This window comes from Anomalospiza imberbis, chromosome 1 (genome assembly GCF_031753505.1).
Source record: "Anomalospiza imberbis isolate Cuckoo-Finch-1a 21T00152 chromosome 1, ASM3175350v1, whole genome shotgun sequence".
NCBI classification, from domain to species: Eukaryota; Metazoa; Chordata; class Aves; order Passeriformes; family Viduidae; genus Anomalospiza; species Anomalospiza imberbis.
Genome location: NC_089681.1, coordinates 15,640,436 through 15,665,492, shown reverse-complemented (window position 1 = coordinate 15,665,492; position 25,057 = coordinate 15,640,436).

Sequence of the window (25,057 nt, the reverse complement as noted above, 5' to 3'; positions counted from 1 at the left end):
TAAAATTCAAATAAAGGAATCCAGACAGGAGCCTTTTAAAACTTGTCTGTCAGGTTTTTCTACTTTCTTAGCAAACTTGTCTGCCAGACTTTTGTGTGTGATTTGAAATACTGGGGCTTCTGTGATCTCTGCTGGGGGCAGACCACTAGACAGACTGCCTTGGAGTAAGGATGTTATTCCCTTTCATCAATGCATCAAAGCTTCTGGTTTTTTTTTTTGGTTTTTTGTTGTTTTTTTTTTTTTCCAATGTGGAATGCAACTACATTTCAAAATTCTTTCCCAAACCACACTATCTTTTTTTACTCAGTTCTCTAAATATGGTTTGGAGGGTACAATGGACATTCAACAGATAACCCAAAATTAAGGAAATTTGTAATTCTCTACAGTTCCTAAAATGCACACAGAATGTTTCTGGTGACAGATATCAGACATCTGAAAAAAATTCCTTCTGCTAAAGAAGCATTACAAACAACATAAAGAGCTTCACTACTGCCTGAACAACAATAGCAGTCATATGGATGAAATATTGTTCAACATATTCTGCTTTAAGAACAAACATGAGGACATGCTTACTTGTAGATATTTCAGAAGAGAGGTACCCTGTGTTGGGATCTTGGAGAGCTTTATCCTTTTTTTGGTCCATTTTGGACCAAACAAAGAATCTCTTTTTTTTTCCATATTATTTTTGAATGGAAACCCAAATCCTATTCTCCCTCCACCATTAGTGTTACAATTATATTGAAACACTTCAATGCCTCAGAGTCAGGAATGCTGTAGCATCAGAAGTGCCTCACCAACCAAATGCTCTGGAAATACAGTTACTTGTCTTTCACAATCCTTGCTTGGATGACCAGACATGAATTGTAGACCTAATAAATCTTAAATAAAATTAGTGATTGCCTGGGAGATGAATTTCTCCCAGTACAAAGGAGAGGATGAAGAAAATTCATGTGACTTTTGACTTTAACGAAGGAATAAATCCATGCTTTTCAAAGTCTTAAATTGACTAATCTGACAGAGATGGATTATTTTAACAAATAGTTCAGTAGAATATTTTCACATCACATTTATAGATCAATCTGTACTGTAAACATATCAACAAATTTGTATAGTGTACTCTGGTACAAGCAGCATTTTAGCCATTTTAAGCAGCAGTGAGTAAGGTAACAAATACACAATGACTAAAGAGAAGCAGGAGCAATTCTCATGAAGCCACTGTCCATGAATATTAAATGGATACAAGACACAAAAACAGGGAAGAAATTTTCTTCCATTATTTTTTTACTTGTATATTCAGGAAGGACCAGTTCCTCTTTCAATTAACTTCATCTACATCTATACAGAATCATGTCCCAAGTCTTCGTGTGCCACTGATGCTCTTTTACCTCATGTAGAACAGCATAACTGAAGATAGCTTCCATATGGCGGTAGGATCATTGAAACAGGAAATGAAAACTATTCTCATTACTGTGATTTCACAACTTTTGGATAATACCTTCCATCAAAGCTGCACATCAACATTCTTCCCAGTGGAGCGCAACTATGACCGAGAATTCAGTTATCTGAAAGGAGAGGATTCTTTTCAGATTTATTATACACAGTACAATCTCCCTACCAACTCCTTGTTATCTGACACAGTGATTTTTTTTAACACATCTTTCTGACAAACCTAAGTCTATTCAAACCCAGAGAAATTTCTTTTTCAATATTAATTTTTGAACAAGATTTCCTCTCAGAAAGAACTGTCCTTTCAAACTCATCCCACTAGTCAGGTATATGTGCAATTCCTATTGACTTTAAGAGGATTTGAAAAATGTGCTTAAGAACTTTAGTAAGTAGGTATGGAACAGGCATAAATGCTTTCAGGTGGGTCTTTAGCAACCTTAGCATGTAATACCAGAAAAATCACAGACACAGAAGCAGACATTTTCAATTTGAAGGCATTGAATGCTGCAAATGTTTAGCATCTCATATGCCAGCATTACTCTTTTTTATTAGCATAGACAACAGCTCCAAAATAATTATGAGATTATAAGGGTATATTATAAGTGTGTATCTCTGGTATATATCTTCTTATTCTATCAAGAAATTATAGACATAATTTTACATATTTATCAGCATAATGTCGAATTTCTCCAACCATTACAGCCTTAGTTTTCTGAGAAATAAATAAGATAATGACATCTGCTGTAAGCTGATAGGGCATGGCCTTTTTCAGAGTGGACAGTTTTATTTAGCATTTCTGACAGCTTTCATGAAGTAAAGTATTATAGTGTAGCGGCACATTTTGGGGGGGGGGGCCTGGGGGTGTGCCCGGGGTGGCCTCCTAAGCTGTGAGTTCTCTGGTGGCAGCAGGCAGGCAAGGAGACTCCACACGGCTTCTGAGGTGCTCATTAGATGAGGTTTATTGGGGGTCCTACCCCCGGGAGGCAGCATGGTTTCTGAGCGAGAGGTGGGGAAAGGGGAGTGAGGGGGAGAGAGGGGAAAGGGGAGGGGGAGAGAGCACCGGCCAGGAGAGCTGGCGAAGAGAGAGAGAGAACCGTCCCCCGGCACACTGAACAGGGAGATTCAAAGTGGGCGCGGAACAGATTGGGCCAATGGGATTACAGACACAGGATACTGCAGGGGAGGATCACAGGCTTGGAATAAACCATACATTTTCCAGGGGTGAGACACAGCATACCATTTAACTAAAATATAACACCACATTATAGGTTTAAGAAACTCATTGCAAGCAGACTGTTTTGAAATTTTAGAATTAAATAAGTACTTATGCATAAGAAACCACAAAGCTAGTACAGGAGAATGTTTTTCTTTTATGAATAATTTTGAATGCTGCATTTTGATGATTAATAAAACTTTCATATATATGTAAAAAAGGGAAAGAAAAACAATGCAGTGAAAAATGTTTATTCTTGTTTCTGACATTAGCTGTCATCATTATTCTGAATATAATGGGATTTCATAGCTCCAAGTTACTATTAAAATTGTAACATTTTTATATGCAAAAAAAATGTTAAAATATTTGCTGTAAGAAATTCAGTTTAATGTAAAAAAAAATTATTCATATCTTCTGAATATATTGCAAGCTGTATAATTTCTGTGCATATGCTTAAAGGAAAATAAGCAATATTAGTCCACTAAGAGGAATTGCTCTGCAGATCAGGAGCAATTCAATCACATTTTTTGATTAGCAGCAGTATAAATAAGGTTTTTACAAGGGAGAGATGAATCAGGTCTTTACATGTTTTTCACTTATGCCATGGCACAGTGTACGAGAGGCATATAAAGGACTCACGAAACCAGGAAGCAACCCAAAGCTATTTCTATGGAAACAAGCTCTGGCTGCAGGGAAAGCAGTAAATCAATCTCCTTCATGTTGTGTTTCAGACATGTTTGGATGTTTCCAACACTTGGCTGCCAGGTTACCTAACCAGCTAGTATCTCAGGATTTAGTACTACTGACTGAATTCCTTGCACACCGGACAATGTTGGACAATGCTAGTTTCGTCTGAGAAAAGCAGGCAGGCTTTTTTATTATTATTATTATTATTTATTTATTTATTTATTTATTTATTTTTAACTGCAGAAATACCATCTATTGACTTTTGCTATGTTGTTACACATTACACACCTTTTTCTTTTCTAAAAAAACCAAACTCTCAAACTCTCAAAGACCAAGTAAGAAAATAAATGAAGAAATAAAAAACTCCAAACCAAAAAACCCCCAAACTCATAACAACAAAACTCCACTTGGGGTTAAATAGAGCTAGTGCAATCAAAATAAAGCTTAGCTTCCCTTGTACCCCAGGCCCCAAAATGATGCCATCATCACATTGCTGTTGGTGAGCATAGGCTGCAGAGGGCAATGTCCCTCAGCAAAGCACTGTGCTTCCCAAAGAGGAGTCAAGTCAACCTTTTGAGTGCATATTACTTTTTCCTGAGTTGTCAGTTGTTTGTAGTGTGAGGAAGCAGGTCTTAACCACATTAAAGTGATTAAGGGAACACTGGATAAGTATTCAGCATGTTTGGAGAATAACAAGCTTACCACAACATTTCAAACAAAATTAAAAATTGTTATTTCATTATTTAACCAATAAAATAAAAACCTGAAAGTTTGCTTTGGTTTTACCTGGATAGTAGGAAATTCAAGATATCCAAAAGAATGTACAAGATAGGGATGGAAATTCCCTTCTTCTTTGTGAAAGAAAGAAAAAGCTAACAAAACTCAGTTTTTCCATAAAAATATCAGCCAGCTATATTGGAGAGCAATGTTCCAGATTTAAGAAATATAAAGACTGCTTTTCTATTCAGTCTCTCTACAGATGAACAAGGTTGGAAGAGATCCATGCAATATTGCCAACCACAAGCCTTCAGAAAACATGAAGCCAGTCTCCAAATTGTATGACCAGCTTTTAAACCAAAAAAATCTTCAAATAGGAATAAATAATGTACTTTCCCTATTGGGTAAGTTATTTGGGTCTAACACAGCCTCCTCAGAACAAGAAGTTTTTTTGTTAAGAAATGAAAGCCAACATGCCTACTGGACTGCAGGACTAGAAAGGAAGAAGAGATAAATGGAAATGAATGAAGCAAAAGAGCAGGAAATGGGGGTAGAAATGGATAACAAAGTTCAGTAAGAGAGAAAAGTGAAAGATTAAGATGTAAAAGGGACTGCAATTTGTATGCTGTGTAACATGATGTTTTGCCTATATTGCTTTAGGTCACAGAGATGGTAAAAATCTCTTAAAAATCATTCTGGACTACTAAAATCAACATGTGGAACACTGAGCATTGAATTCTAATATACACTACTGTGTATATAATGTACACTACAGCTCCATTCTGTCATTCTCTGACTCGAAGCCATATGAGCATAGATTGCCTATTTGGTGCATTAACACCAGAGTTTATTGGACAAGATACTGTCTACCTCCATCTGGAGCTCACAACAGTTTCAGTTAAGTACATGGTGTTATGACTAACAAGTCGGAGTTCTATAAATATCTAATATCTGCTGCAAAGTTATGAGTGTTTACTCTAAGAAAAGCACATGGATTGAAAGAAAAAAAGGCATCAGAAGTTTATCATTGTTTTTGATTAATAACAGAAAGAAAATTATCAAATGAAGAGTAAAATAACGAGAAACATCTTCAAGCTATTTCATGTATAGTAAGGTATTCAGATATTCCAAAACCTCTGCCTAACTATATTCTCAGATACTAATGCAGTATTCATATCCAAAATAACCAGGTTTTTGGTATTTAGGATAACATAAATATACTGACTTAAAATTTCCCATCTCTTCCACCTACTCCTCCTCCCTCAATGCTTTTAACACACACTGAATATTATTTTTTCCATTGAGCTCTCTTCTCAACACTGTTCCCCTCTCTTCTCAGACATAAATGAGGTGCTGGGCAATGTTCTGACGTCAATGTGGTAATTGCCCCAGGGCGGGAAACAGGCATTTAAAATAGAAATAGAGAGACAGACAGACACATTCATATAGACACCTGTGGGTGCCAACAACACTGATAGACCCAGACTTCTGGGAACATGTGGGAGCCTTCAGATGCCACATTTCTCTCTGAACCTTGTATGGCATTGTTCTCCCTGTGTCTTGGTGAGGATTGAGCTACAAAATTCAGGACTGGCATTGGACTTGAAGCTGTTCCAAAACTTACCATGATGCATCAGTATGGCTGAGATCTAACTCCGACTGATTTTTTCTTTGAAGGCTGTATGTTACATATTATACATGTACTCTTGCTTTCATTTATTATACGACCGAAACTATTTACAGCTCTCCATGTAAATGACAATCTAGTGTTTAATTTATTCAACATCTCTGATGGAAATCTCCTGAAAAAGGAGAAGTACTCCCACCAGCCACACAGAGAATTCTAGTCTGTCAGAGTTAAAAGAAACATAAAGGCATAGCTCCTAAAAAAGAATTTCCAGAGATAGAAGGCAAAGGTCTGGATTTATTTCTCTTTTCCATTTCTGTTTTAATTTACAGCAAACATTAATTAAGACCAGAAAAGGTGCAGAGTAGCTAGATAAAGAAGTAAAAAATGGTTTGTGAGCAGATGCTAGAAATTTTGGCATGCTTTGTCTAACAAATTTATGTCTGAGAAGGGATGTACTGAGTGTTTCTGAGAGAATCACTATATTAACTATCCAGTAATTAGCAAAAAACAAATGGGAATGAATTGGCAGTGAATATATTTAGACTGGAAATTGGAAGATTTTTTAATCATCTTTCAACAGAAGTTCTGGCTTGTCCTTCTAATAAAGAGATGTTGTTGGGATTTTTTAAAGCAGCTTTATAAATTCATGCCTGAATTTAAAAACCAAAAAAAAAAAAAGAAGGTAGTTCTTTGGGCAACAAAGAGAAAGTCGTTGAAACTCTTAATCAAAGAAGGTTAAAGATCAAAAACCATAAAAGAGTTCAAGAGACCAGTAAATATTTTCAAGAGAAATCCACAGAATGTTTCTAAATTGATAAAAAACATGAAGCTGTAGAAGAAAAAGCACACTGGGGAAACACCATATTTATTTACCCTGTTGCTACGTTTCTCTCATGGCCTGAAGGTGATCTACAACATAGGTATATCAGTTTCTGAGAGAACTCTGTACCTAGCAGACTTTCTTCATAAGTCATACCTCTGTTTTTAAGTTAAGCCCAGTGGAGTTGAAGACCAAAATATATTCAAGTTATTCTGTACTCTAAGAAAGAAGTAGAGGGAGATCCAGAAGTTCTGCTGAAGTTTTTTGTGTCCAATTCCACAATGTGTTGGTATTTGTGTTCCTAATGTCTTTATCACCAGGCCAGTGTGTTCTGCTCATCTTTTTTCATCTCCAAAGAAACTTTTTGCTCCAAAATTCATAAAATGTTTTTTCTCAAACAGTGTCAGGCACTAGATGTTGCTTGGAAGTACATCAGTCTTTAAAAATTAGACATGGTGTCTACCTTAATCAGGCAGCAGGCAACCTGAAAAGAGGCCTTAAACATTTTGTGGTCTTCCTCATGCAATTACTTTGGTTTGGTGAAGAGACCAGGGATGTCCCACGTTGGACACAACAGTTCCTTCCAACAGATCCAACTCAGGACACAAATGAGCCCATCACCAAGCTGGGCTTGCCTCTGTATAAATGTTCAAGAAAGGGCATAGCATGTCTAGACTGTGACAAGTGAGGAAAAATGTATGAAAAACAAGATCAGAGATGAAAGAGATTCCCCTGTAGCCTTCAGAGGACCCTATTTTAGAGCATATGGTCATGACCTGAAAAAACTGCAGCCAACAGAGAGCCCACATAGGAGCAGGCTTCTGGCAGGAACTACAGCCCATGAAGGATCCATGCTGGAGCAGAGGAGAAGTGTGAGAAAAAAGGAGAGTTAGAGAGAAAAATCATGAATGGAATATCTATTCCTCAACCCTCCTCCCTATGCCTGCCTGGATGGTGTGGTGGCAAAGGAAATGGCAGTGAAGGAGTAAACATGAGCCCAGACCAAAAAAAAAACCAAAAAATAGAGGAGGAGATGCTAGTCCAATTTGTCTTTATTTCTTACTACACAGTTCTATTTTAATTGGTAGAAAGTTAGATTAATTTTCCTCAAGTTGAGTCTGCTTTGCCCTAAACAGTAATGGATAAGTGATGTCTTTGTCTTGACCCACAAGTTTTTCATCTTCTTTTATCTACTGACCTATTGAAAAGGGCAAGTAAGAGTCTGGAAGCTAGCCAAGGTCAAACCACCTCACCATTCAGGCCAGTTCTTATCAGATATACTGAAAAAATTGCTTCCATATCACTTGAATGAAAATTTTGTGAAGCAGTGTTGATTATTAAATCATCTTTCAAGAAAGTGTTTCTCCAAAAGTTTTAATTTCTCATTTTCTCTTTTGTTTTAGCTATGGCAAATTTTAAAAGTGGGGGGGGTTAAAAAATGACAAAAAAAAAAAGACAAAAAAAGCCCAAAACCCCCCCATACTTTTTCATGTAAACCCCCTATTTTTAGGCCACTCCAGTTCTTTCTATTTAATTCATATTGTAAATGCTTCCACTGTGTTTTTTGTAGCCTTATGAGAAGCATTTCTATTCCATGTAGTATATAAAAAATCAAGTTATTGGAGTCAGTCTGGGCATCTCATAATAATTAGAAAACACTGTCACCACTATGGACAGAAATCTTTGGAGTAGAGCATTGGACTTTTAAACTTCATATTGACCACCAGCTGCTATCCTTGTTGACAGAGGCACTAGACACACACTGCAGGAATTTGTGTATCTGTCAAAATAACAAACACAGGAAAAATATTTTGTAGCTGCTGCACAGAATTGGAGGACTGTAAAGCAACAGTCTTAAGTACGATGGAAGAGGAATGGACAGCAGTTAGCTTCCCTTGCAATTTTTCTCTTTGCTCTTGTAGTTAAAGTATTAGAAAGCATCAACACAATCCTCCTTCCTTGAAATGAGCTAAAGAAAGAGAAAATATATTAGCTGTGGGACCTTGAATTAGCCACAGTTTTTTGTCACAGAAATGGCTGAAGACCTTTAAATACCTAATGCTATTGATTATGAGGTATAGAATCTAACTCTCTTAATTTTGGGGATGGATTAATATACAGGTGTTGTCAACACCTTTTTTCCCAGGAAGCCTTGCAAAGCCAGTCATCCTCTCTCACAGTCTAGCACTTTTCTGTAATTTCTAAAATTTAAACAAACCACACTTGGCCTCCTCCGGGCTCATAGATGAAGATGTGTTTTTCTGTCCTTTTGGAAGTCTGACTGTCTTACTGATCAGAGGTTTCCATCTGCCCTCATGCAGCAAGCTTGCCATCTTCCTCACTCCCAGCCTGCCTCACACCAGAGACCAGGCACTGCCTTATCCCAGCTCTGTTTGCCCAGTAACTGGAGATGCATCAAACTCCCTTTCCCAGAGGAAACTGGGGAGTTTCCTCACAGTTAGGTGTTTTCTTCACTTCAGTAGCATCTAAGACAAACTGGCAGCCTTCATCTCTACTGCCCACAAACATCTTTCTAACTGAATGTAACATTCTGCAAACAGAACGGACAAAGTGGGAATATCATCCATCAGTCATAACAGCACACCTTATTTGTTTAAAAATCCCAAACAGACACACTTTTCAAGAAACTATTTCTTTGTACACACTCACCTAGAGGTCTTCAGTGCTGAGTACAAAAGCATGAGCTGTTGGCATAGCATGTCTAACTACAGAACTAATCCCACAGTTTGCAGCTCAGGTTCATTTTTCTAAAATGCAGCTGTCTAGTGGCACTCTAACTCACGTTGTTTGTTAGAGTGAGTTCCATTTTGTAACACCAGGACTCCTGTGTGTGCTCTTCTCCCCATTTCACCTCCTTCTACCTCTAATTCTAACAGCTGTTTTCCTCTTACTTTGTATGTCATGTTTCTCCACATCCTTGCAGAGTGTGTGTAAAAAGGTAGGGGTGTGTGTAGTCGTGTTACATAATTGTGTGAGCTCTTGGGAAAACAGCTACTATGCACAGCACAGTAGAATTATAGCCTGATTCTTGTGACCATGGAGGAGTATGAAAAAAAGCGTGCTTTCCAGAACTAAGTCTTGCTCTTTCTTTGTCTGTCTCTGCAATGATTTTATGGAGCATTACTGGTTAATGCCAGTGAAGGAGTTATCAGCAATTTATGATGAAAGAAAATCAGAGCTTTGGAAGATCAGAGGTAGGATTTCAAGTTCCTGGTTGTTTTATTTTTATTCAAACAGATTTTTTTTTTCTTTTTCAGAAGACTAGAAAACATATTTACAATTGGGTAATTCAAGAAAATTGTTACTTTTAATACATGTTTTCCAAAGGAGTGAAATCCATTACAATGCTATTACACTGAAATGAAGGAATGCACTCATCATCGTAGAAAAGGATTTGAATGTGCTAGACAATGCACATACATCTACACAAAATATTATTCTGTCATTTAAATATTATAACGTTAAAATATTATTATTTCAAAGAAGGATATAGCAGATGGACAGATTCAATATGATACAGTGTTGGTAAACATGCTAGACAATCATTTTATCAACAGCTGTATTGTCAGTAAGGATTTTTAGGTAGACATGACTGAAAAATAAAGTTTTAAGGATACTTTTAAATAGAGCCATTAGATTTATTTTTATTCATCTGATATAAATCTGATTGACCTTACATAAATGCCTGAACAAAGCATTTATTAATCCTATAAGGAAATGAGAGATGAATTATTAAATTCAAAGGTATTCTCCTTGACAAGAGGAAACATACTCTGGTAGAAAAAATTCCATATATGTCCTAGAGCTGGTCAAGATAAGATGTTGTTCCTATGTGCAATTTGTTAGTATTTAAATGGATTATGGATTGATGCTTTTCCTGGGGGAAAAAGAAGAAAAAATATTAATGTTAATGGAGACAAAAAACAAATATTATATCTGCTGACATTGTTGCTGAATAGCATGTTCAGGATAATGAAGAGTTCTTTCTTGACATTTCAGTCTGTTATTGTGTATAAATTCAATAATAATAATAAACTAAATAAGTATTTAAAGAACATATATCAAGATGGTTAGTACAATAAATATTGTACTAAGTATGGTGATTTGATTTATTATTTTTTAATTGGACATAATGGATTAAGAAGTCATCTAAAAGGATAATACTTGTTACAATATTTTAGGAATTACATGAAAAAAACAATAATTTATCATTGTGATTTTCCTTTAACTTGTTCTAAAATTATCCCTTTTATTACTTTTTCAAATATTTCCTAAACCAATATGTTTGTACCGACCTTAAGAGACATTTGAATAAATTTCTTCCTTCTCAAGTCTCCCACTTGTAAGTTAGTGACACACTGCTACCTGTAGAATTCAAGCTATTTGCTTTTCCTTTTCCTTACTTAATAAGAATATCAGTAGTATGGATGAAGCTGAATTTTTTCATACTGTATTATATGTATTAGCTCAGTTGATTAGAGCCTGATGACAATAACACCAAGGTTGAAGGTCCAATCCCCATATGGGCCATTCACTTAAAAGCTGAACTTGATAACCCCTGTGGGTCCCTTACAACTCAAAATATTCTGTAAAATATACTATAGACAAATTAATTTTATTACATCAAGGTACTGCTTGACGTGCTTGGTTAAAGCCACAGAAAACTATAAATTATTAGTGACATGGTTGAAGTATATTGTGTCACTCATGTACTGGATATCTGTGTGTTTTCTTAAGATTCCCTCTGAATATTTCACATGTACATTTTTTTTAATCACTCTTGGTCTTCCTAAGGGTTCAAACAGTGTGTTATTCTGATCCACAACTTATATTTATTTTTAGCCTATTTAAGTATCTTTTGTTTGAAAGAGACAGAACTTTCTATATACATGCTTGATACATGATATAATCAGCTTTATTGGCTCCAGTCTTACTTGGCTCATTGCAAGTAGATTCTTCGTTATGTTTCTTGCCAGTTACCAAGATCAATACTTCCTTTCATGACCTCATGAAAACATTTTCTAATTTCAAAACCATTAATGAAAGACCTTCCCATGATGGCCTTTCACACCAGTTGGTCTCAGTCAAAATACTCCTACTACTTTTAGGAGAAGATGACAGATTTCATCCTACTGCACAGCAGATGATTTGTTTAGCTATTTACTTGCAATGAAAAATCATCATCTACTGTTGTGAAGTAGACATTACATTACGGGCTAATAAACATAGTTATGGGATAATAAACATTCACTTTCTCCCTGTAATAATGTCTTGGAAACCTTTGGCAAAGTAATTTGGACAATAGATACAATGATTTTGTTAAGGTTAACTTTCAAGCAGTAAATACCAAAAAGTTACCCACATTCCAAAAATCACTCCTAAAATTAAAACAATATGTATACTTACAAATCCACATTCTAAGGCATGAGCTGAAAACTTTTCTATATGTATGTGTAATATAAGGAGTAGAAAATATGCAAATAATTCCAGAGACAAACACAGTACTGAGAATCTGTTATGAGAAAATATCATTTCTTCCTTCATTTTGATTGGTCCAGAAACAAGAGGAAGAAGTACACTGTTTCCAGGAGTTTCATCCACTCTTACTGTCATGAAAATTTGACAGCAAAAAAGACCACCTGTATTTTTGCTGACTTATACTTTTTCTGTATAATAAATGTCAATGTAAAACATCTGGGATCCATATTAAAAGCCTTACAACACTATTTTTGCTTCACACACCCAGAAGTTTACTAACTTTCCTGAGGTAAACAACAATTTGACCAAGGAAAGATTTAGTGTTAGATCAAAGCTGGAGCACTCTTTGACACTATTTATTTTCAAAGATCTGCATCTGATCTGTGTCCATGGATCAAGCCATCTCATGAAAACTATTTTCCTGATGAAAAATAAAGGGATGACTGATAAATGAGACAATCATTCAGAGAAGATGGGTCTAGATAATGAGATTCACTTATACAAAGCTAGACACTTTAGAAGAAATTGAGAAATTTATTTCTGTATTTCAGACTTTGTAAATAATTTTATTCATCCATACTGTAACATCATTTAAGGGTTTTTTTTGGGAATCTTTACCTAAACATGACAATCAGCAAATTTCTTTAATTTACTTCGATTGTGGCCTAAATTTGGGAATGTTTAGACTCTAGTGTCTGGGGCCAGAGAGGTGAAAATATTAAATAAGTGCAACAGATAGATGGACCAATAGGAAAATATTTGCATCTGTGGTGCCACTAATTGTGTCATCCCAGGAAATGCTTGTGTCAGCCTCTGACATCAGCTTTCAAACTTTACTGTGCTCTGGAGCTTTTGGGTTTTAAGGAAAGACTATCTAAGCCTCAAGTTCAAAAATTAGCAACTTATTTCCCAAACTGCTTAATTTTCATTGATTAATTGTTGGAGCAAATCACATAAGCATGTTCTAAAATGGCACAGCCACAAATGTTGCATTTTGCATACAATTTGAACAAGCTGGTGTATGATTTTTCCATTAAAATGGCAGTGGATTTAAAAATATGCTTCTCTTTCCATCATTCCAAAGAAAACAACTTTAAAAGCTAAAAAGACCACTGTACCCAATCTCAAAGTAAGATGTGTCAGATCAGTGAAATTATACTGTAACTTTATGTGGTAGAGTTGCTAAGCATCAGAATCAGTAAAATGTGAAGAAAAATTTTATAACTTTTTTGAAAATGTATGGAATTCATGTGTTAGAGTGCACCTGGCCTTCCATTCAAGAAATCCAAGGTGCAGTCTCGGTGTTAATTTTCCTTCCCATTTAGTAGGAAGTGTTGCCCTGAAGTACAAAATTCTGAAACAAAACAGCACTCTCTTTACCATTGTAAGAATATGGGTCCATCTCTGAACAGCAAATTTGTCAGTAAACCTTACACATTCAGAATTGGAAATAGAATTGATGAGCTTCAGCCTCAGGAGTGCAGACTTCTTCTACCTGCTAAACCAAAGCAGTAACTTAGAAAGTAAAAAATGCTTTTCAGTGACTTAAACATGTGGTATTATTCAGAACCAAATCACAGCTTAACACAAAGAATAGACAAGTAAGAGAGAATGTCTAACTCCAGGTAATTGCATTAAAATACTAGCTCTCTGTGATCCTTATCCAAAACCTACTGGAATGCAGTAAACCCTTTTTGCTGCCATGGTCCTCAGACTGTGATTTTGTGCACTCAGATGGCAATGCAGGGATGCATTTTAGCAGTACTTAAATGAGCAACTTTCATGGAAAACAAGGATATGAGAGAAAGTGTTTGTGACAAAAGCTAAATTGAGTTGTTCTTTGGTTGGAAAAACAGAATACAATTCTTCACTTTTCTGAGGCTTTCTTAGCTGGGGAATGGAAACAATATGTACATGACGTCAAATTTTGGTTTGTGTTTTTTTAAGAACAGACTGTGATAATCCTTATGTGGACCATGTACAAGGTTTATAAGCAACCAAAATAGGGACAAACAATGGCTGTGCAGTCTTCTGGCACTTTTTGTCTTCTACTAGTCAGAGGAAGTGCCTTACAGCCAAACACAATTGGGTCCCAAATGAAAATTTTCAATTTTTCAGGGAATAGCAGTTCAATATTTTGTTTTACTTCTGGGATAAACTGGAAGAAAAGCTTTATTTTTTTGTGCCTTCCTTGCCCTACAATCCTTATTCATGCATGCACCTTTTTATTTTTTTCTCTGAAAAGTTATTCTTCAAAAAGCTGCATAGATCATGCACTTCAAAGCAGCTGGGAGATTCAGCTGATACAGGCCACAGCCATCTGCTTAGACAGACTGCACCATGACTCACAGATGGGTTCAGGAGACCTAGGTTTAATACCTACCTTTCTAAAGAAGTTCTGGCAACATATTGCTGTGTGCCTCGGTTTCCATAACTATCAAATGAAAATAATTAGTGTTTACTGTATAGGTACATGAATTAGAGTGTGAAAGCCATGATATTGCCATGATATCAAAAGTGAAGTTTTGCACAGTGACGTGAAAATAGAACTACTTTTTTATACACTGTCATGTCCAATACTAGGTCAAGATGCTGCTGACAAAATTGTTTCTGTATCCTTGGACATGAAGGTACAGTTAAGAACAGAAGCAATAAAAATGCACTGAAGTGGAACAGAAAGCTCTGTATTAAAAATCAAGCCAAACATTTTTGCTTGTATCCAAAGCATCTTTTAAAAATTAACATAAAATTGAAAGCCAAGACATGATTTTACTGAAAAATCACGCTAATCACTAGCAATCTGGAGCAAAAGTTGGGGAATAAATTAATTTGTCAACCAGGTGGCCTTTAGTGTGTTTTCTTGAGGCCAAGGATGCATATGGCTTGGAGAAATCCATTTTGTCTGTAACCTAGCTTTCTGAAACAGAACTGCAGTCCAAGTAGCAACAAGGACACCAAAGGTTATTTGTCACTCTTTCCTAATGAGCTGTTCAGACTCTTCGGCATTCATATGTGGTGTAAGTACTGATCCAGGCCTCCAGGTCACAATTTGATATACATGATAATCTCACCTGTGCTGGAATGCCTTGGCCATCTGTACATCTTTCTAATGGTCATTCCCACTTCCGTGGAATGAACACAACTGGCATAGGCTTATGCATCCCTTCCCCAACTACATACATCCAGGGAAGAAATATTGGTACTCCACAACTCATCATCGTACATAGCAGCTTTTTCCAACTCTACTTTCAAGCTGAAATCCATCCTCTAAAATACAAAAGCATAGCTATAATGAAAGTATCTTTTAAAATCTCAGTGTTTGTTCTAAAGCAATCAAGAAAATTATTGACATAAAGATCAAAATTATGCTTTTGTATACACAGATGAGCATATTCCTGATAACTTGCATGTTTTGTTATGTTTTTGTTATGTGTAACTGTACTTAGAATTGGAAACCTGGCAGTTAAATTTAAGAAATGCCACAATTTAAGAAGCTCAAACAACTTCAGTTCTCCTCCTAGCATGTTATGAAATAGCTAACTACATAATTGTGTACTTGGGATTTTTTTCCATTGGCCCTTTATCTCTCCTCAGAAAAAGCTGGATTATTTTTTATCTTCTTCAGTCTATTGTGACTCCAGGCATTATTTCACTTCACTGTACACTCAATATATGAAGGCATATAAAGATTAAACTAAAAGTGATAACCCTTCTATTGCCAAGGTACTGTATGGTAAATACTCTGTTTTTTTTTCAAAGTAATTCAAATTCTATGTAACTCTTTTTTTAAAAGATTCTCTATGAACTTACATACAGAATGTTCAGTGCTTCTACAAATACTAGCCCAAGTACTTCATGATGAAATAACTAGCAGTGAAGAGCTAGATACACAAAAACATTAAGGTGCACTCACATCTATCACTTAAAGCAACCAGCACAAATCACTGCTCAGCTGCTGCTTAGTTTTGTTGTACCCACATCAAAGGATGTATGAGTCAAATTGTTGAAAAAGCTGTAATCTGATATTTCTCATTGGCCAAGTGGTGTAAACTGAGCAAAACATGCAGTGTTGTATTAATGAACATTTCCAGATTTACCAGTGAAAAACCAGGAACTTTTTAAAAAAGAAGTAACCTCCTTCTGTATATGCAGTTTTCTCCTCAATGAAAGTATATTTTCCATTCCACTTAAAACGTACAGTCAGCGCCCAGTCTGTGGCAGACTGAACCTGTCAGGGAGAATTATTTCTAAAACTAAGGAAAAGGATTTAGTGTCATTTACTTAGGATCAAAGTGATGTGAAGCCTAAGAACATTTGTGAATACTCAGAAAGCAGTAGGAACAGGAGAATGGGTGAGCAGGATGAGATGTGATCATAGAAAAATTGGTCTATGTGTAGGTTTTTATTTACTGTTCATGAATATTTAAGGCTGTTATCTGATTAAGAAACACATTGACTTTTGAAATATTTCTTGATCATTCTTCCTCTATTACTTCTACAGTTACACAAATTAACATACATGTTAAACTCCTTGCAACAGCAACCATGAACCAAACCCCAGCAACAACCTTAAAAAAAATGCATTGACTATTGGAGAAAATACACAGATGTAAATGAAAGCAAATACTTATTTATATGCTGCAGATTCTGTTGAAGATAGAAAGTTTATGGAACTATAATTTTATTAAACTGTATTTTTATGAAAATTAAAATTGGCAATAAGAATATCTTAGAGGACATGGGGAGTCTGATTCTCCAGTATAATCCTTTATACTTGATCAGTGAGTAACTGCTACAATTGTTCCTAATGCATGTAACATGGAACCATGCTAGGCTGGCTTAGTTAGATCAGCCAAGCCCCAAAGTGTCTTTCTCTTGGAGTAAATATCATAACTAAACCTGCCAGCTAGCTGCACAAAGATGAGTACCTCAAAATGTACTCATACCTGAGTCAGACACCTAATCAACCTCCAGGGGCAGAGTTGGCTGCCCAAAACAGCTCCATGGAAGCCAGACTGCTAAACAATGTTCTCAAGTAGATCTTTAAGAATGACCAAAGGGAATTAGGCATCCACCTCTGGCTGTCGGAAGACAATCCCTTCCATTTCCAATTCACAGCTATAAAAACTCACAAAGCCACACATGCATCCTGCAAAATACACCAACAGTTCATGAAGGTGCTCCTTTTTATATTAAGCATCTTGTAGCGGGCATATGGGATGAAATCTTAATACCTCGCCATCCTTTGATACATAGTCCAGTGGGCATTTGTAGAGTATTTCTTGGTATTATTCAATTACTTCTGTCCTCTCTGTTCAGTCAATTCAATTGCACATTTAGTTGAAGACTCAGCATGCTAAAGAGGAAGAAGAAGAGACTGCCCAGGAGCGGAGGCATCCACTATCAGCTCTCATCTTGTGTTAATAAACTAACCATTGTGCTCACAGCACATTTCCCATAAGGAAACAGTGAAAAAAATTAGTTCAAGTCTGTAAATCTATATGTCTGAAATACAAACAAGGTACCTAAAGGACAACACAGTCTGAGTGTGGGTAATTCTTGGAACATCCACAAGGAGACATTTAAGTACCTAGATAAATATCAAAAAGCTTTTATTCTTAAAAAATGGAAGGAGCTGCAAGGTTAGGCAGCAAGAAATTGAATGGGATTTTGGACTTTGATGCTACTTTAAGTGCCAAAGTATTTTTGTGGGGCCAAGTCAGAGCATTCAGCTATGCTGAGTTTACACTTGTCACAGCTGAGAGGAAAAGGTAGCTTCCAAACCAGCTTTATACCTCTCTTATTCCTGTGATCAGTAATGTGCCAAACCACCCACTGGCACAAATAAATAAAAAAATCAAAAGCTAGCAGGTGGAATTATGGGTAAATGACATGCAAATAAGGCTGATCAGAACTGGCTTTTCTTCTTTCCTCCAAAAAGAAAACAGAGTATTCTTTCCTCAAGGCTTTCTGGCTAAGAATCATACAAAAGATAGTGAAGTGTCTATAATCATTTACTATTAACTGGGCTAGACTGTGCAAAACTTGCTTCTGTGGATGAATACTTATTCACAGTAGTCATTGAGTTTTTTGTAACGTTGTTTTGTGGTTGGGATTGGGTTATTTTTTCTCCTATTGAAACTGGTAGCTTGCTTTCCTTGATAAGTTTTTATTAATATTAATAAAGACTGTGCAATCAAGCCAAATCCATATTTCAGCTACACAAAAATACAGGCTAGTAATTTTCTCTTGTTCATGTCTTTTATGCTGGGAATGAGCTTGATCTTATTCCAGCCTCCATACATAATCTAAGAGTTCACACAAGAAACCAGTCTCAAAAATGTCAGGCACAATATAAATTTGTGAAAACATTTGCACCTAAAGCCATTCCTGCAGGTACAAATCTCATGCAATCTGCATCTTCCAGTTAAAAATTTGACCCGAAAGCAACACCTAAATATCCCAGAACAGTTTATTCTGGATTTTAGCTATATTTGTTGGGAAGCTTGTAATACAGGAAAGATTTTTTAGGGTGCCCAGGTTTTTAAGTTGTTTGACTCTTTACTTATGAAAGGATGCATGGTGGATACAATATCATTATTTATCTCAAAAGAAGCTGTTTTTTCCAGGTTAAATCACAAATAGTCGTGAATAAATAAGATCTTTTTTTTAAAGTAAATCAGCTGCGGCAATTTGAGAACTAGAAACCCTTATTTCTGACAGAGAAACACTATCAGGCTATGCTTTTGTCATGGTTTGGTGCTGGCACAATGCCAGCCGTCCCCATGAAAATACACTCTCCCCAAATGAGTGCTGTGAGATGCGATCAGGAACAGAGCAGAGCAGGCTCAAGCTTAGAAATAAAGGAGAAAATTTTATTACCCTACAACTACAATAAAAGACACATACAGAACTCAGAATGAAAACCTTCCAAAACATTCCTCCCCCCACCCAATTTCCAACAAAGCACATTGAGACAAAACTTGGACCCTTAATCAAGTTTCCACCCTTCAGATAATCAAAATCCGTCAAGGGAGAGAGGACTCTCTCTTGCACCATAGACCCCCAGGAAACACAATTTCAACCTCGTGTGTTTCCATGTCACACATGGCACCACCCGGAGAAAATCTGCCATGGTGACATTCTCCTTTCCATGTCACAGTGCTCTCACCACCGTGCATGGATAGACTGCTCATAGGGCTCCTTTAAGGATGCTTTGCCAAGGACCAAAAGAACAACAGTTCAGTTTCTCATTTTCGGGACAACAATCGCACCCATTTTCTCCTCCCCTGGGGCCGAGATTCTCAAGAACAGAGATCTTCCTGAAGACAGAGGGGACCACCACACCCTCCTCATCACTGCAGCAGGTCACTCTCTTGGCTCCAACCATTGCATCCCCCTAAAATTCAGTCTCTGTTGCAGGAGAAATTGGTTCAGTCTATGGCTATACAAGAAAAGTCCAGCCAAAAGGCACTCCATCATCTCCTCCCACCTAGGCTTTTTTCCCCATCTTCTTCTGACATCTCGGGCCCCAGGCTGTCTCTTCTCTTTCAGACCAAGGAGGACTAATATTTTACAAAGCTTTCATTATCCAAGAAGGGGTTAAAAGTCTCAGACTCCCAGGATGTCTGAAATCCCAGGATGTCTGAAACTCCAACTCCCACAGCTGGGCACCTTCCCCCCCCCACCCTTTCTCCTTCTCCTCTGCTGGCGTACTGCTGGCACAGTCTCTGTCTCTTTCACTCTCTCTCCCTCTGCGCGGTGGGGAACAAAAACATCTCAGATTTTCTCTACCCTTCTGTCCACAGGGACCAGCCCGGTTACAGTCCCTTCACACCCTAGGCCTACCTCTCCCAGGCCGCATGGCTTCCTCTCCCCCACCCAGCCCGTGGCTGGGCAGGGCAGGTCTGCACTCTTCTGCTCACCGGAACCAAAGAGAGAAAGTTCCCCTGGGAGTTCTCTGCTTTTAACCCCCTGTGTTCTCAGAGGCATGTCCAATGCCTTCAGTGGTCACTCCAAGTCTCAGTATCCAAACCTGACCACTGATTGGCTTGTCCCCAAGTTCCTGAGAACATTCACTTCCCTGTCAAACCATGACAGCTTTCTTCTCCTTTGACTAAAAAATCTAGCCTTACCTACAGATGTTCATATCTACTCCTACATTATTATCAAATACTGGAGTTATGCAGCAGGCAAATCAAAGATATTTTTGCCTTTACTTACCCAAAGGATCATATTGCATCCTCTTTGAAAAATAAAACATTTTGTGGAGAAATATCACAGAATCACAGAATAATGAGGTTGGAAGAGACCTCTAAGATCATCAAGTCCAACCTATGCCCTAACACCGCAACTAGATTATAGCACCAAGTGCCATGTCCAGTCTTTTTTAAACACATCCAGAGATGATGATTCGACCACCTCCCTGGGAAGACAATTTCAGTACTTTATTATTCTTTCAGTGAAAAGTTTTTTCCTAAAATCCAACCTATACCTTCCCTGACGTAGCTTGAGACTGTGTCCTCTTGTTCTGTCAGTTGCTGCCCAGTGGAAGAGACTGATCCCCACCTGTCTACAACCTCCCTTCAGGAAGTTGTAAAGAACAATAAGGTCACCTCTCAGCCTCCTCTTCTCCAGGCTAAACAATCCCAGTTCCTTCAAACATTCCTCATAGGGATTGTGTTATCTCAGCTTTCTAGATGAAAAAGGATTTAATTTCTCTAGTTAACTAGTTTTAGTTTGCTATCTAGTAAATAGTTAAATCATTTGTATAGTCATCTGCTTATATTTGGTGCTTATTTTATTCAAATATAAATTGTTCCTCTCCATCATGCAGAAACACTTTACCACTGCACTCTATTTGTTTCTAGACATTATGATGACAAAAGGCAGAAAGGATAAATTTCTTGCAAAAAATCAAACTGACTAAAATATCTTTTTCCATCTTCTACATAGCAAATAATTTCTTTTCTCTACTCATCACTGATAGAAGATAGCTGAGTTGCAACCATAGCAGTTATAAGAATTAGCTGCTTTTCCTGCCTGGATTTGCAGCTTTTTGTCAGTGTTTTGTTTTTGGACGGTTTTGGTTGGTTCATTGGTTTGGGGTTTTTTGGGGGTTTTGTTTTTTTGGTTTTTTTTTTTGTTTTGTTTTTTGGTTTTTTTGGGTTTTTTTTTTAATTAATGTGTCTGCCTGGGTGTGTATTATTGACTGAATCACTTGATAAATAGTTGAATTACCAGAAAGAATTAACTGACAGTTATCATTACTCTAATTATTATATTATATATATATATATATATTCATCACTATCATCATTATCAGGACACTTTATTGGTGCTTTATTAATCATTATTGAGCTATGAAGTCTTATAGAAGAGGTACAGCCTGTTTGGCTTTCTTGTCCTGAACTCTTTCTTTTGCAAGAGAGTTTAAGATCATGATGGTACTCTTGAATACAACAGTAAAATACTGGAAAATATCCAAATTTTACAATAGCTCTAGCAAAGCAAAAGAATAAAGTTTCCGAAGCAAGGAGTGAACTTCTTCAGGCAGAACGAAGCACTTTGTTTCTTGCTTGATTGGAACTGTCATTTTCTGGTCACACCAGTATTTTTAAAATTCTCGGAGCTGGCACGCACCAGTATAAAGGAAAATCAGAAGAGGTAAAAACTGTCAGAATTCTGGAGTTCAGGTAAAAATTAGAAAGAGAAGCTTGTTTTTCTATTTCCTTTTAAAGAAGAGCAGTCACATGGAAGGCTATTTTTCTCTCTGCTTTTCATAGGCCACTAGACTTGTATTTAGCAAATAGTTAGCTTATTACCAAACCAAAATTGATTTCTTTTTCAAAGTGTGCATTTTCTTTAGGGAAACTTGTATCAGAAAAGTGGATTGATTTAAATTATGATGTTAAGTCATTACTGGTTTATTTCCTTTGAATCTAAAATACAGGAAATTTGAGCACATACATCTTGAAATTCAGTGCATTACTCACGAATTTTCTTGTGTTCTTAACTGCATTCTAAATGTCAATTCACTTTTTGTTGCTTTGAAATGTATGTGCTATTTTTGAGAAATACCAGAATTTTTATAGTAGCTTGTCAACAGTAATTGCAAAAAACTGGGAGACAATACTAATGTGCCTCCCATTCCTCTTTAGCAACAAAATAAACAAAAATAGCAAGACCAACTGGGTAGATGAAAAACTAGAAAACTTTCTGAAAACAATGGAAGGCAGCAGGATTCCAGAATGCAGCTCATTTCAGCCAAGAATATAGTTTCCATTTTTTGCAGGAAGAAATCTGGTAAAAACTCAGAGTACAATGAAACAAACTGGGAAATGGTGCAACAGACCTCCTATGTGGATCACAGTGCACAACCCAAGTGGAAAACAACAAAAGTTATCACATACAGAACAACCACATGAAAGGGAAAATGTTGCATCCACCAAGGGACATCCTGCCCATGATGAATTTGATCACCTGTAAAACAAGCTATCATCTTTTTTAATAATAAAAAAGAAGGAATTCAAACATATGAGCATTTAATTTGGAAACATTTATTTTATGACCAGCAGTTTCTAGATTTTTTTTTCACTACATATACTTAAAAAGTTTTGATCATAGTCCCTGAATGTGTTTCCTGCATTAATGCTTTAGGACCAGCTCTGGCTTCTTATTTCACAAATTTTTAATATATACATCAGTGACAGGCTGTTATGGGCCATTCAACACAAGAGTGCTTGACTTTAGTTAAAAAAAATTTATGTTCTACCACTCTATGTGATAAGGTAGAAGAATAAAATACTTGCATCTCACTACTGAGATCAAGGTTCAAGGCTGTGGATGACCTTCATAAAATGAATTTAACTCAGCCCCTTCATCTGCCATGCCAAGGAATATATCACCATGCAAAACCAACAAGACAAGTTAAATTGAAACAAGGCATGAACCTCTGAAGAAATGAATAATGAGCTAGTTCTCAACACTTTCTGTTGCTGTCGCTTTCAGATAGAAGATGAGGTCAGTGTCAGGTCACTGTTCTGAACTTCGTCTATCACAGCTTTAGATGTATTTAACTGGCATCAGTTTAGCAATCTTTATTGGTAGAAATATTGGCAACACACAATTAAAAGTAATTACATCCTCTTGAAAACATATTTACAGAGTGCAAAACACCAGAACAGCTCTGACAGGGCATGTAACAGGTAAATAGCATGTATTTTATTTATAAATATTTACCTATTTTATTGGAAGAGTTGTTAATTGCCTTTTCAATCCCTTGTGCATGATAGGTTTTTAAAAATAGGAGCTGAAGCTTTGTTGACCTGAAGGACTGGACAACATTCAGAAGTCATTTTATGTCTTCTTATAATATTTTCTAGCAGAAGAATAATTATTAAAATGACAAGTTGATACTGTTTTAACAATAATGGAAACATAAAGGAGATAGCATGAGGCAAGATTAGACTGCTATGCTAGTTGTCACCCAGTTTTTATTTAAATGAGGATGCTCTAGGCTGGAACAACTTTCTACAAGCACCATTCATGTTCATACAGGACTCCAGAATACCCCACAGATTTTTATGTGGTGCAGGATGAGAATTGTTTGGGCCCACTACCTAACCCACAAGTAGTAGCCACTCCATGGCAGGACCACATATTTACCACATGACATTATCCCATCAGCCAGGACTAAAATATGCTTCATAAATTAAAAAATTTTTTTGCCTATAAGTTATGGGACAAGTTAAAAACAATTTGGATCATGAGTTAAATATTGTGTGCTAGATTTACTCAAACTTCTACTACAGTGTTTAGGGGCCAAATAGAGCACAATGTTATGCTGATGTATCTGGAACATTTAAACTTTTTTTTCCCTTTTTATTTCTGGTGGGGAGGCAGGGATATTTTGGTGAGTTCCTAGAAGTTCTTTATTTATCTATCCAACTGGGCATTAAAGCATAAATATGTTTGCCATGGAGGGATGCTAGAGATGTGTTTGGGAATGTGTGTCAATACAAAGATGTATAGCACAGCCCACTGCAAGTTAGAATATTCACAGTATATCTGTTGAAGAGCAGGAGGCATGGAAGATGATGCCTTTTCCCATGTCAGTGGGTCAAGGGATACAATACACTTTATTCACTTCATTTTTCTTGATTTTTGATTTTGTGAGAGCTTACAATAGAAAACGTTGTTCTGTGCTCTACAGTCTTCAGAGAAGCTCTCAGATAGCACAAATCCCTATAGTTCAGCACTCTGTTACCAGAGAGATGTCACAAAAATCTCCCCATGCAAACTCTGAAAGTCACTGAGGAATGAAGCCAAACTTCACTTTCCTATAAAGCAAAAGCTTCAGAATAATTAAGCAATGTCAAGAGGAGTACTTTTCCAAAATTCAAGCAGTTTATATAGATAGAAAATTATAGGCTGGGCTGTACAAAGGATCTCAAAATGCAAAACAAAAGTGCATCCAAACACTCCTTAGGTTTGCGTTTAACTTTCTACAAAGTATTAGGCTCACAGTCCTTGCATTAGGCTTTTCCAAAAATCACACATGCAGGTCTTTTCTTTACTCAGCTCTGGAGATGAAGAAAATAATCTTCTCTTTAAGACCAATCACCAATACAGCATTTTAATGAAGGAATGAGACAAAATGAGGCTGTGAATTTTTCCAAAGAACCATTTTTATACTGTTAGTTCATCCTTTTCAGTAATAGCTTTGGCTTTAAAAAGACATTGATTTCCAAAAACAGCCATTTGCAGGTTGAAATAACCTTGCAAACCAGTGGGAAAAACTGTGGCAGTGGAAGCAGTATGACTCTGCCTAGGGCTGTGTTACACGTCACAACCTCTGCCTTGTAACGGCAATACTGGAGAGAGACTTCCTCAGTGCGAGCCACTGGCAAGTGTGGCCTCCTTTGTTTCAGTCAAAGCAGCAGAGGAAGTGCTGGCAAGCTTCCATCCCAGAATAGTTCAAATTATTGGACAATGCTAATCTGAACACCTGCTCTTTCTAAACAGCTTTTGGCCTAGATGCATC